General features: G+C 40.6%; 1 pseudogene; it reads left to right on the top strand.

Moving 5' to 3' along the window:
• The first annotated feature begins 5,793 nt into the window (after window positions 1-5,793).
• On the top strand, window positions 5,794-7,100 carry LOC127666705 (splicing factor 3A subunit 2-like; annotated as a pseudogene).
• The last annotated feature ends 1,747 nt before the right edge of the window (window positions 7,101-8,847 follow it).

Here is an 8,847-nt window from a genome sequence, read left to right on the forward strand (position 1 = left end):
AAAAGCAATATACATCAAACCAGTAACATCAAACTAAATGGAGAGAAACTTGAAGTAACCCCACTAAAATCAGGGACTAGATAAGGCTGCCCTCTCTCTCCATATTTATAAAATATAGTACTTGAAGTTCTAGCTAGAACAGTTAGACAACAAATGGAGGTCAAATGTATGCAGATTGGAAAGGAAGAATTCAAATTATCACTATTTGCGGATGATATGGCAGTATACTTAAGCCCAAAAACCTCCACCAGAGAACTCCTACAGCTGATAAACAACTTCAGCAATGTGATTGGATATCAAATTAACTCAAACAAATCAGCAGCCTTCCTATACACAAAGGATAAACAGACTGAGACAGAAATTAGGGAAACAACACCCTTCACAGCAGTCACAAACAATATAAAGTATTTTGGTGTGACTCTAACCAAACAAGTCAATGATCTGTATGACAAGAACTTCAAGTCTCTGAAGAAAGAAATTGAAGAAGACGGAAAGATTCAGAAGATGGAAAGATCTCCCATGCTCATGGATTGGCAGGATTAATATAATGAAAATGGCCATCTTGCCAAAAGAAATATACAGATTCATTGCAATCCCCATTAAAATCCCAACTCCATTCTTCATAGAGTTAGAAAGAGCAATTCTCAAATTCATGTGGACTAACAAAAAACCCAGGATAGCTAAATCTATTCTCAACAATAAAAGAACTTCTTGGGGAATCAGTATCCCCAACCCCAAGCAGTACTCTAGTCTGTTTTTCATTCACATTTATGTCTACCATCCATGTCAAATAAAGCTTGTGTCTGAAATAGTGATTGCAATCCTGCAAGAATTCCATCTTTTACCTATGTGTCTCACAGTCCTCATGCATCATTGTCAGGCTAAACATGTCCATGTAGAGACTGGTGTTCCTGAGAGTGTGGATGCAAGACTCAAGGAAAGCTTTTAAAGCCACTCAGTTCTCAAGTCCTACAATAGATGCCATTGTTTGAGTTAAGCTTATGGGTTTGCTTGTTTTCTAAGTGTGGGATGTGATGAAGGAATATGAAGGGGGATTTCAAGACAGATGAAGAGGGTGGGTAACTTTTAAATTCATTACACTTTGAGGAGATAGGTTCAAATCAAATCAAAGCAGTTGAATGCCAGAACAGCCTATTTATGGATCTGCTTTTAAAATAATTTTCATTATATACCAGAGATATTAGTTTGCTTAGCTTTTACTTTTGCCCATTTCTGAGAAGCTAAAAGTCTTTCTTTGATGAGAACAAGCCTTTTTCCTACTCCTGCAAACCTGTTTGAACAGAGAAGGAAAAATCTTGGGATAATTCTGAGCCTGATGCCTTTTCCTAGCTTGCCTTTTCCCCATTACCACTCCCACGTGCTCAGATGGTTTGAAGTTTTAAAGTGCCAACCAAACATTCTCTGTACTGAGGTTGTTTTGGATTGTTAATTATTGGTGGCAATGGATGAGTGTTCAGCACCTTGGAACTTTTGCAAAAGAAACTTAATAAGGATACATTTGCTGTCATTGGAACAGTGCTAGATGAGCAGCTGACCTTTCCAATGTTTGCATGAGCTGAATCTTTGAAATGCCATAAAGAAACTCGAACTTCTAGTTCACACTCAGACACTGAATCTCTGTGTAGAGAAAGCTTTTAAAATATATTCTGCTTCAATTTTCACATATTTTAAAAGATTGACTTCACCTATTGCTTAATAGGTTGTTGTCTATAAAAGTTTCGAGAGACAAAAGTGTTTCCATAGGGAAATGCCCTGCTGTTTCCTCTCATGCTTGCATTTACCTGAAGGAAGTGGGTTCTTTTTTAATTTTTTTCCTCACTACAGGACTTGAACTTTTATTTATTTATTTTCTTTATTTACATTTCAAATGTTATCCTCTTTCCTTGTTTCCCCTTCAAAAACCCTCTACCCATGCCCCCTCCCTACTTACCAACACACCCACTCCCACTTCCCTGTCCTGGCATTCCCCTATAGTGGGGCATTGAACCTTCACAGGACCTAGGGCCTCTCCTTTCTTTGATGTCTGAAAAGGCCATCCTCTGTTACATATGCAGCTGGAGCCATGGGTCCCTCCATGTGTTCTTTTTGGTTGGTGGTTTAGTCCCTGGGAGTTCTGGGGATACTGGTTGGTTCATATTGTTGTTCCTTCTATGGGACTGCAAACCCCTTCAGCTCCTTGGGTCCTTTCTCTAGCTCCTTCATTAGGGACCCTGTGCTCAATCCATTGGTTGGCTGCAAGTATTCACTTCTGTATTTGACAGTCACTGACAGATCCTCTCAGGAGACAGCTATATCAGGCTCCTGTCAGCAAGTACATGTGGCATCCATAATAGTGTCTCAGTTTGATAATTGTGTATGGAATGTATCCCCAAGTGGTACAGTCTCTAATGGCCTTTCCTTCAGTCTCTGCTCCACACTTTGTGTATCTCCTCCCATGGGTGCTGTGTTTCCCCTTCTAAGAAGGACCAAAGTATTCACACTTTGGTCTTCCTTCTTCTTGAGCTTCAGGTGGTCTATGAATTGTATCTTTGGTATTTTGAGTTTCTGGGATAATATCCATTGATCAGTGAGTGCATACCATGTGTGTTCTTTTGTGATTGGGTCACCTCACTCAGGATATTTTCTAGTTCCATCCATTTGCCTGCACATTTCATGAATTCATTGTTTTAAATGGCTGAGTAGTATTCCATTGTGTAAATGTACTGAATTTTTCTGAATCCATTCTTCTGCTGTGTGACATCTGGGTTCTTTCCAGCTTCTGGCTGTTATAAATAAGGCTGCTATGAACATAATGGGGCATGTGTCTTTATTACATGTTGGAGCATCTTCTGGCTATATTCCCAGGAGTGGTATAGCTGGGTCCTCAGGTAGTACTACGTCCAATTTTCTAAGGAACCGCTAAATTGATTTCTAGAGTGGTTATACCAGCTTGCAATCCCACCAGCAATGGAGGAGTGTTCCTCCTTTTCCACATCTTCACCAGCATCTGCTGTTATCATAGTTTTTGACCTTAGCCATTCTGACTGGTATGAGGTCAAATCTCAGGGTCGTTTTGACTTGAATTTCCATGATGACTAAGGATGTTGAACTTTTTTTTTTTTAGGTGCTTCTTACTCATTCGGTATTCCTCAGTTGAGAATTCTTTATTTAGCTCTGTTTCCCATTTTTCAATAGGGTTATTTGGTTCTCTGGAGTCTAATTTCTTGGGTTATTTGTATATATTGGATATTAGCCCTCTGTTGGATATAAGATTGGAAAAGATCTTTTTCCAATCTGTTGGTTGCCATTTTTGTCCTATTGACAGTGTCCTTTGCTTTGCAGTTTTATTAGGTCCCATTTGTCAATCCTTGATCTTAATCTTAGAGTATAAGCAATTGGTGTTTTGTTCAGGAAAATTTCCCCTGATCCCACATACTCAAGGTTCTTCCCCACTTTCTTTTCTATCAGTTTCAGTGTATCTGGTTTTATGTAGAGGTCCTTGATCTACTTGGCCTTGAGTTTTTTACAAGGAGATAAGAATGGATTGATTTGCATTCTTCTACTGCTAACTGCCAGTTGAACCAGCATCATTTGCTAAAAATGCTGTCTTTTTTCCCACTGGATGGTTTTAGCTCCTTTTTCAAAGATCAAGTGACCATAGGTGTGTGGGTTCATTTCTGGGTCTTCGATTCTATTCCATTGATCTAGTGCCTGTCACTGTACCAATACCATGCTCTTTTTTGCTTGTTTGTTTTTGTGTTTTTTATCATGATTGCTCTAGTATAGCTTGAAGACAAGGATGGTTATTCTGCCAGAAGTTCTTTTATTGTTGAGAATAGTTTTTGCTATCCTGGGGTTTTTGTTATTCCAGATGAATATGGAAATTGTTCTTTCTAACTCTGAAGAATTGAGTTGGAATTTTGATGGGGATTGCATTGAATCTATAGATTGCTTTTGGCAAGAGGGCCATTTTTACTATATTAATCCTACCAATTCATGAGCCTGAAAAATGCCCAGGACCAGATGGGTTTAGTGCAGTGTTCTATCAGATTTTCAAAGAAGACCTAATATCAATACTCTTCGAACTATTCCACAAATTAGAAACAAGGAACACTACCCAATTTGTTCTATGAAGCCATAATTACTCTGATACCTAAACCACACAAAGACCGAACAAAGAAAGAGAATTTCAGAACAATTTCCTTTATGAATATTGATGCAAAAATACTCAATAAAATTCTCACAAACCAATCCCAAGAATACATCAAAACAATCATCCATCATGATCAAGTAGACTTTATCACAGGGATGCAGGGATGGTTCAATACACTGAAATCCATCAATGTATCCACTATATAAACAAACAAAAAAAACCCCACATGACCATTTCATTAGCTGCTGAGAAATCATTTGAGAAAATCCAACACCCTCTCATGATAAAAGTCCTGGAAAGATCAGGAATTCAAGGCCCATTCCTAAACATAGTAAAAACAATATGCAGCAAACAGTAGTTAACATCAAACTAAATGGAGAAAAACTTGAAGCAATCCCACTAAAATCAGGCTATACAAAGCTGTTCACTCTCTCCCTACCTGTTGAATATAGTACTTAAAGTCTTATCCAGAGCAATTTGACAACAAAAGGGATACAAATTGGAAAGAAAGAAGTCAACTATCACTATTTGCAGATGATATGATAGTATACTTTGATCCCAAAAATTCTGCTAGAGAATTCCTACACCGGATAAACAACTTAAGCAAAGTGGCTGGATATAAAATTAACTCAAACAAATCAGTGGCCTTCCTCTACTCAAAGGATAGAGTAAAGTAGTAGAGTAGGCTGAGAAAGAAATTAGGAAAACAGCCCCCTTCACAATAGTCACAAATAATATAAAATACCTTAGTGTCACTCTAACTAAGCAAGTGAAATATTTATATGTCAAAAACTTAAAGTCTCTGGAGAAAGAACTTGAGGAAGTGGATTCCTGTTGTAGAAAGAAATGATGCTCTTCAGATCCTTCACCATGGGCTAAAATAACATATTTCTTTCACATAGAGGCTGTGAATAAAGTTTCCACTTTATCTATTTAGGAGAGAAAATGCAAAAGGAAACCCAGTTGTCTGGATTAGGACATTTATAAATACTTCAAAAGCATTTATGAAAATCTCCACCGACGAAGTAATTTTCTAGAATATTTCATAAGAATCTCTTCTCAGTTATTTTTGGAAAACCACAATTTTTGTCCATTGTGTTTCACATGAGGCTTGATGCTGACAGTGCCACCCTGAGTATAGAAGGTAATTACCCACGCCTCTGAAGGAAGAGGAAGGCAATCTGGAGAAGGCCGGATTGCGAATCTTTGCAGAACAGGACTTACTTTCTAATGGTGGCCCTTCCTTTCCACTCCTCCCAGATATTTGAACCAGTTGCTTATCAACTATTCCAGACCTTGCAGGAGAAACACCATAGCCAGTTTCACAATGCTCTCATTGTAGTTTGGGATTTTTCATAGGCAGCAACCATAACCTATACCACATTGCATATTTTCACTGGAAAATATCATATCGAAATAATCCTAAAAAACATCCTTTTGCTTACAGTTGAAATATGAAGGGAATTCTCTGAGAATCATCAACTGTGTATGGTCAGTAGGGAAAGAATTTATTTTGTTTGTTATTGGACATTAAAAATCAAACTAAAAGTTGAAATGGCAGTCTTTGAGGAGATTAAGCCCTGGTACTGAGGCCTTGGTGTTGGTTTCTTCTTGTACCCTAAAGCACCCAGGCCTGCATCATGGACTTTTAGCACTGACCTGGAGGCAAAATCAGGAGTGGGGGTGTGTAGCAACAGGAATGAGAGAGAGTACCTGTGGCAACTGTCCCTGTGAAAACGTGAATTTCAACAAGGACTGTTTTATGAAGAACCACCTGGGATCCTAGGACTCTGTATAACAATGAGGGAAGCTACCTAGCCCATACCCAAGGGAAGAAACTTCAGACTAACTTGGAGCTGCCAACGAGGTCAAAGAAGGCCCTGGCCAGCCTGCACCTGGAGAGGGTCAAGGTGGAGGTGAAGAAGTTTGTGAAGATTGGTTACCCTGGCTACAAAGTGACCAAGCAGAGGAACACAGAGGTGGAACAGCAGCGCCTGCTGCTCCAGTTTGACTACCCTGAGATTGCAGAGGATATCAAGTCAAGCCACAGCTTCTTGTCTGCCTATGAGCAGAGATCAAGCCCCGGACAACCGCTGGAAGTACCTGCTCATGCCTGCTGAGCCCTATGAGACCATTTATTGCCTTCAAAGATGCTGAGCCAGAGAGCGACAAGGCTGAGGGCAAGTTTTGGACACACTAGAATAGAGAAGCAAAGCCATTTTTCTTCAGTTCTACTTTAAGATGGAGAAGCTCCAGGCCCCTCCCAGCCTCCCAGCAGGGACCCCAGAAGTCAGCCAGACCTCCTCCTTACCCACCACTCCTTGATGCCTTGCCATCACCTCCACCTGGTGGCCTGCCTCTCCCTCCTATGCCCCCCACTAGGCCTGCTTCCTCTGGGCCTCCTGGACCTTCGCAGATGCCCCCACCAGCTCCTGGGGTCCATCCCCTAGCATCAGTGGTCCATCCACCAACATCTGTGGTCCATTCCCCAGGCCCTGGAGTGTACCTTCCAGCTCCAGGTATGCACCTACCAGCTTCATCCACCAACATCTGGGGTCCATACCCTCAGCTCCAGGGGTCCACCCTCCTCCATTTGTTGGAGTTCATCCTCAGGCTCCAGGGGTGCACCCACCTGCTCCCACAGTTCACCCTCAAGCCCCTGGTGTACACTCTCTAGCCCCTAGGATCCACCCTCAGGCACCAGGGGTGCACCCCCAGCCTCCTACTGGAGTCCACCCTGCTGACCTGGAGGTCCACCCTCAGCCTCCAGGGGTCCACTGCACAGATCTTGGAGTACACCCTGCTCCTATGGCCCCCCATGCTAAAGCCCCCACTCTCCTCAGATGACCCTGGAACATGCCTCCCCTTTCCCCACCAGCCTCTGTTGTCTGTGTGGTCTTTTCCCATGGCCAGTCCTTGGAAGGTTTTCTATTTTGTCCTGTCCTGAGCCTATTAAACAGCCTCTCCTATGTCAAAAATAAATAAATGAATGAATGAAAAAATAAATAAACAAATAAATAAATAGATTGTGTGGAGATCTGGACCTTCAGAGTTATTTTTTGTTTTGTTTTGTTTTTTGTTTTTGTTTTTTGAAACATTTGAAGGCTCAATTGTATTCCTAAGTGGCAGTACCAACTAGATCAGGTACAAGGGCCATGCGGAAGTCTTGTCTCCAGCTTGAGAGGAGTTGTATGTAGTACCAAAACTCTTTTTCTAACAGGGCAGTCATTATCATGTTTTTTGTTTGTTTTGCTTTGTTTTTATGGTAAAAAGAATATATATTTAGAATTAGCCATCTAAACTCAGATTAGATGATGATACCAATCTTTTATTAATTTTATTATTATTATTTTCTATATTCTTTGTTTACATTCCAAATGTTTCCCCTTTTCTTGGTTTCCCTGTCCCCATAAGTACCATAAGCCCTCTTCCATCTGCCCATCCCCCAATCATCCCACTCCCATTTCTCTGTCCTGGTAATCCCCTACAAGGTTGCATCAAGCCTTTTCAGGACCAGAGCCCTCTCCTTCCTTCTTCTTGGGAATGATTTGATATGTGAATTTTGTCTTGGGTATTCAGAGCTTCTGAGCTAATATACACTTATCAGTGACTGCATTCCCACCAGTAGTGGAGGAGTGTTCCTCTTTCTCCACATCCTTGCCAACACCTGTTGTCTCCTGAGTTTTTAATGTTAGCCATTCTGACTGGTGTGAGGTGAAATCTCAGGGTTGTTTTGATTTGCATTTCCTTAATGATTAATGATGTTGAACACTTCTCAACGTGATTTGCAGCCATTCAAAATTCTTCAGGTGAAAATTCTTTGTTTAGGTCTGTCCCCCATATTTAATAGGGTTATTTGGCTCTCTGGAGTCTAACTTTTTGAGTTCTATGTATATAGTGGATATTAGCCTTCTGTCGGATGTAGGGTTGGTGAAGATCGTTTCCCAATTTGTTGGTTGCCAATTTGTCTGATTGACAGTGTTCTTTGCCTTACAGAAACTTTGTAATTTGGTGAGGTCCCATTTGTCAATTCTTGATCTTAGAGCATAAACTCTGTTCAAGAACTTTTCCCTGTGCCCATGTCCTCAAGGGTCTTCCCCAGTTTCTTTTCTATTAGTTTCAGTGTGTCTGGTTTTATGTGGACGTCCTTGATCCACTTGGAGTTGAGTTTAGTACAAGGAGATAAGAATGGATTGATTTGCATTCTTCTGCATGCTGACCTCCAGTTGCACCAGCACCAATTGTTGAAAAGGCTATCTTTTTTCCACTCCTTTGTCGAAGATCAAGTAGCCATATGTGTGTGGGTTCAGTTCTGGGTCTTCAATTCTATTCCATTAATCTACCTGCCTGTCACTGCACCAATACCATGCAGTTTTTAACACTATTGCTCTTAGTACTGCTTGAGGTCTGGGATACTGATTTCCCCAGAAGGTCTTTTACTGTTGAGAATGGTTTTAGCTATCCTGAGTTTTTTGTTATTCCAACTGAATTTGAGAATTGCTCTTTCTAACTCTATAAAGAACTGAGTTGGGAATTTGATGGGAATTGCATTGAATATTTATATTGCTTTTGACAAGATGGCCATTTTTATTGTATTAATCCTGTGAATCTATGAGCATGGCAGATTTTTCCATTTTCTGAGGTCTTCTTCAATATCCTTCTTCAGAGACCTGAAGTTTTTGTCATACAGATCT

This window comes from Apodemus sylvaticus, chromosome 16 (genome assembly GCF_947179515.1).
Source record: "Apodemus sylvaticus chromosome 16, mApoSyl1.1, whole genome shotgun sequence".
Classification (NCBI taxonomy): Eukaryota; Metazoa; Chordata; class Mammalia; order Rodentia; family Muridae; genus Apodemus; species Apodemus sylvaticus.